General features: G+C 34.8%; 1 protein-coding gene across 1 annotated transcript in view; it reads left to right on the top strand.

Moving 5' to 3' along the window:
• The window catches only part of ANOS1 (anosmin 1), a 193,621-nt gene that overhangs the window by 101,440 nt on the left and 86,531 nt on the right, over positions 1–5,650 (top strand). The window lies entirely within an intron of this gene.

Consider the following 5,650-nt stretch of genomic DNA (forward strand, 5'->3'; position numbering starts at 1 on the left):
ATTTGCTTCGTCATATTATCTCTCTCTGGATATACATATATGTATATATACACAAATGTATAACATATACATATATACTATGTGTATATAAACATTCACATACTCTTGTAATGATTTTTTTCCAACTATTTGAAAAGAAGTTGCAGCCATCATGATTCTTTACCTCCAAGTAATTAAGCATGCACTTCTTAAGAACAAGTGCATTCTCTTAGTAACTATTAAGAGAATGGAATTATCAAATGTAGGTGATAACACTGATATAATACCAACATCATTTGATAATAAAATTATCAAATGTAGATGTTTTAACATTGATGTAATACCAACATCTGATCTATGGTCCATATTTGATTGTCCCGATAATGTACTTTATAGCCTTATTTTGTCTAATTCAGGACCCAATTCATCGTTATACTTGGCATTTGGTCATCATGTATTTTTAGTCTCCTTTGGTCTCAAATCATTCCTCAGCCTTCCTTTGTCTTTCAGGACACTGATATTTTTGAAGACTAGGGGCTAATTGCTTTGCAGATTGTTTCGTATTTCTTCTTGGTTAGATTCAGGCTCTCTATATTGGGCAGGTATCCTGCCCCTGTGAGATGCTGAGTCCTTGCTAGTGCATCCTTTCAGGAGACACATGAATTTCATTCTGCTTTTTATCCCCCATTCTTGGAGGCAATATCTTTGATCCCTTAGTTAATGTGCATTCTGCTAGTTTTCTACACTGAAAAGTTACTACTTTCTCTTCATAATTAATATCTTTTAAATTTGAGCAGTGACTATGGGAATACTATTTGAAGCTTCAATACTGTACTAAAAATGCCATATTAGAAGATTGGGGTTGAAAAATAGGAATGCAAAAAAAGTGTGCTTTGTCTTCCAGATAACAGAATTCTATGACTTTGTCTTTTTCAAAAAACTTAATGATATGCATGATGGTATCATTTAAGTGAAAAAGAATTACACTGAGAGTATGGTTTTCTGATAATAACTACCTTGAGTAATTGCTTTCCTCTCATTTACTTATGTAGTTTCTAAACACTTCCCCTGAAACTCAAAGGACTCCCTTTGTTGTGAAAAAGTAGTTATGATAAAATGAGGCCCGGGTTTCCTGATAAGCTTCCCTGTGAGAGAGTCATTACCCTTCGGATATTTCAGAGCAAGTTGATTTGTGATGTGAACCGTCTCAGGCCTGATGTTGTTGTGCTGGGCTGGCATGCTAATCCTCTGTGGTTGAGGCTGCAATGATTGTTCAACTGCACTTCAGAGGGCTGTCTGCCAAAAGATTTCATTATTTTGGCAAGACACAGTGCACTTTTCGACACACAGGATTGTAACAATTTCTATACAGTACCAATTTAGAGCTGGAGGGAGGCCATGAATACTTCCAAAGGCAGTAGGATGCATGTATTTTAGGAAATATATTTGGGAGAAAAAAACAGCTTTCATCTAAAAAGCAGGTCTATGGCTTTTCAGAGAAACTTGCTGCCATGAATTCAGAAAACAGAAATGGTCTTTGCAAATGTTTGTAGATAGCATTATTATATGATATGGATGTATACCCGTATAAAATTAAAAGTTGGAGGTTTTTGTTTGGTTGGTTGGTTGTTTTTTGTTGTTGTTGTTGTTGTTTCTTTGCTTTTTTTAAGAAAACTCCAAGCCATTCCTTATATCCAGGTAGTACTCCAGGCAACATCAAATATGAAGCATTATTTGATTTTTTAATTATTCAACAAAAAATACTTTTGTGAAAGCATACCATATGTCCTACAAAAGGTACTGTGCTCTGGTCTCAAGACATCCCTTCTCATTCCACGTTCTGGCCACACACAAGAATATTACCACCCCACTCAATCTTAGCTTTTGGAAATGCGGGCAAGAAATTTGGCACTTTAAAAACAATTATTAGAACATGCCGAGAAACTGGAATTAAGAGAAATTTGAATTTCTTTTCCAATTAAAAGGGAAAAACTAGTTAAGCATTAGGGAAATATGAAAGAACTATAAAATAAGGTCTCCTTATTGGTCCCCTAGAAATGGAAGAGAACTAGATTCACTAAGTACCTACTGTGTGTAGGTACCTTAAAAGGTGGTCTTTATAAATATCATTTGAAAAAAGTTCACCTGAGCAAATATTTTTTCACTCTTTTATGTATCAGAAACCTATAGTTAGAGAGGTTAAAATAAAACCTGAATGGGCAAAAAATCATTTAGCCTGACGTAGATGAAGGATTTTAGACCATGTAAGCTAGCTTCCGGACATTGTCATGGCAGTAAACTGTCATGGTGCTGGTGGGAGTATCTTTTAGCATGCTAATGCATTGTAATGAGTACATAAGGAGCACATGGGCAACCAGAGGTTGCTTTCATTTACCATTCTGGTTTTGGTGGGTTTTGACTGGCTTCTTTACTACATCCTGTTTCATCAGTGGGGTCTTTGTGACCTGTATCTTGTGAAACCAGTCCTGCCGGCCTCCTATCTCATCCTGTGACTAAGAATGCCTGACCTCCTGATAATGCAGCCTAGCACTTCTTGGCCTCATTTTACCCAGCCCCTGTTCAAGATAGAGTCCTTCAGGTTCTAACACCTCTGGCAGGGCTGCTGTCTTTTGATATACCTTTTTTTTATACCTTTTTTTTTTTAATTGCTTGGAGAAGTAGGAAGTTTTTTGTGTGAGAGAAAATGTGTCATTGCTTTCTCTCACATCACTTTAGCTTTTGTTGAATTTTTTTTTTTTCTTTGCTGGCCAGAGTGTTACAGAGAAATAGACTTTTGGCAAACTTATTCTGCAAACATTTACTCAGATGATTTTACGTAGGTTGTGCTTGTCAGAGAGATTTCATAGAGTATTATTAAAAGAAAATGTTGGCTGTCATTAATGACATTTTGAAAAATGTCTTTAGATACTGCTGATTACTAGTTATTGGAACTGAAGCAGGAATGCAGTTAAAATAGAGCTTTAAATGAATTACATATACCAATGTAGACTTGGCAGAGCTTCTGGGTTGATAGCAAAACAAGTGTGTTATGCATTGCTTCGATTAGCATTCCAGAAATATGCCTGTTTTTGTAAATGGTATTTGTTTTGTATAAGGTATTTGACTATTCCACAAGCTCTCAGGACCGTGGTTATATGGGATGATGGAGATTTCAAAGGCTTGAGACGTTTTGTGCACCGATGTCTATAGTTGTGAAAATGTAACTGTGTTCACATGTAGCAACATATTTTCATAATTTATATTCGTAGCAATGAGAGAAAACAAAAATCACATGCTCATTTTGAGATATTGTTGGCCACATAGAATTTAACAGTTTCTTTATGGAATAAATGTTTGTTGGATATTTCTTGAGTGAAATGATAAAGACTTACCTTGCAAGTGGCAAGAGTGTCATGTATTCATTTCAAATAGTCTTGAGGAAGAATTAGGTCTTAGCATGCTTATTAAGTAACCACTAAACGTTTTTGCCTTGGAGCAAATGTCTAAAAAAAAAAGTCACCAGAGCTCTGAGGACAATGCATTGATGTAGCCTCAGGAAACAAAAAACTAGCTCTTTAAGGAAATCATAAGTAAGTTAGATATGTTTGTAAATGTTTTGTTGCTATTAGAAAATTGTTTTTGTTTTACAATTGCCATATTGGTGAAAAATTTGTTATTGAACATGCTTGGGAGAGATAAGCACTATAACTTGGGACAGGCTCATATATGTCTTAGAAAAGGATTATTAAAAGCTCAAGGTTTTTTTAATTAAAATAATTGATAATAGATTGTTTTCATATGCAACATCACTGACTATGAAATCTAAAATATTCTTATGAGAAATATACATCTTTAATGACACCTATATGAAGCAAGAAAGAGACATTATTCCAAAGAGTAATGGTCTGGGGATTGTTCACGGGCAAAGATTCAGCTACTTGCAAAGTCTTTGTCATTTCACTCAAGAAACATCCAACAAGCATTTATTCCATAAAGACACTGTTAAATGCAAACATCAAATTTGATCGCAGTTCTTTTTAAAGTTTAGAAAACATCAGAATTTTCTGTAGAACTTGTTAAAAGAGATTCCTGGGCCCTGATCCCAGAGACTCAGACTATAGGTTGAGAATGAGGCCCATGAGTTTTCATTTCACACAAACTCCAAGGGATGCCCACACTATCAGTCACTGATCACACCTTGAGCAGTATTGTTATAAAGAATTGACAGTTGGCACAGGGGCAGTTGATTTCATACATATCTTTGATTAAAAAATGGCAATGAATATTGAAAATTTCTTCATAGAGTCTTCGAGTGTATCTTCTAACTATATATTTTAAAACATGGATGAGGTTACGAGAAAATAGAGTGAAAAAGTAGTATTGGTTCACCAAATATCCTGAATTCTGCAATATATATATCTGAAATGTAACTGAGGATTTCCACTGTGATTGGAAAATTTATCAACAATGAAATAGAAATAATATAGATAAAATATAGATACAATAATCACGAATGTATGAGAGCTAGGGCTATGCCTATATTTAGATGACTGACATCTGATTATATATGACTGTTAATGTTTACAACTTGCATTAAATATAATTTTGAGAATCAAGTTTCCATGCATATAAATGTAACATTTTTTTTCAACTATGAGGCCTGGCTACTATCAGTCAGGCACACATAGATATCCCATATGTACACAAAGACTATATATACTTTATTTTTATTTTCATTTTTTGAGACAGAGTTTCACTCTGTTGCCCAGGCTGGGTGCAGTGGCCCTATCTCAGCTCACTGCAGCCTCCATCTCCCAGGTTCAAGTGATTCTCCTGCCTCAGCCTTCCGAGAAGCTGGGACTACAGGCAAACACCACAATGCCAGGCTAATTTTTGTATTTTTTCGTAGAGACAGAGTTTCACTTTGTTGGCCAGTCTGGTCACGAACTCCTGGCCTCAAGTGACCTGCCTACCTCAGCCTCCCAAAGTGCTGGGATTACAGGCTTGAGCCACCTCACTTGGCCTCAGACTATATATACTTTATATTTCATGTATATATATAATGTATATACTATACGTTAGTAATAAACTATGCATTATATGTGTATGTAATTTGTTTATTCAACAATCTTACTATGTATTATTACAATCATTCTTGAACAATGGAGTCTGGCTAGTGTCTTTTTTAGAATATATATGGTAATAAGTTATATGCATGTATGTTTAAGAATACTTCATTTTCTGTGATGAAACTCATGTCAGAATCTAACAGATTTATTCAATGTATTTTAATGGAGTGAATAAACTGGATGTATCTGAATGCTGTTGGATTCATTGATACAAGGACACACATTAACAATACATATGTGTACATATATACATTTAATATAATGCATTTTCACTTACTTGTAAAGGAGTATACGAAAAATAGCCGAATGCTGCCAATCTAAAAGAAATGTAATATTAAGTTTTATGAGAAAAAAATTCTTCAGAAACAACAACCCTTAGAAAGTATTTCTTACTGAATAGAAAATATTTCTTACCCCAATTCCTCTGGCTGATGGTGACAATCATTGCTTTTCCTGTAAGTCACTGCCAGGCGGTAACATTTCCTTTTCAATTATGTTGAAATACATTTTTTGGTCCCCATTCTGTAATGATGCTTTTGCTC

Source organism: Cebus imitator, unplaced genomic scaffold (assembly GCF_001604975.1).
Source record: "Cebus imitator isolate Cc_AM_T3 unplaced genomic scaffold, Cebus_imitator-1.0 Scaffold455, whole genome shotgun sequence".
Lineage (NCBI taxonomy): Eukaryota > Metazoa > Chordata > Mammalia > Primates > Cebidae > Cebus > Cebus imitator.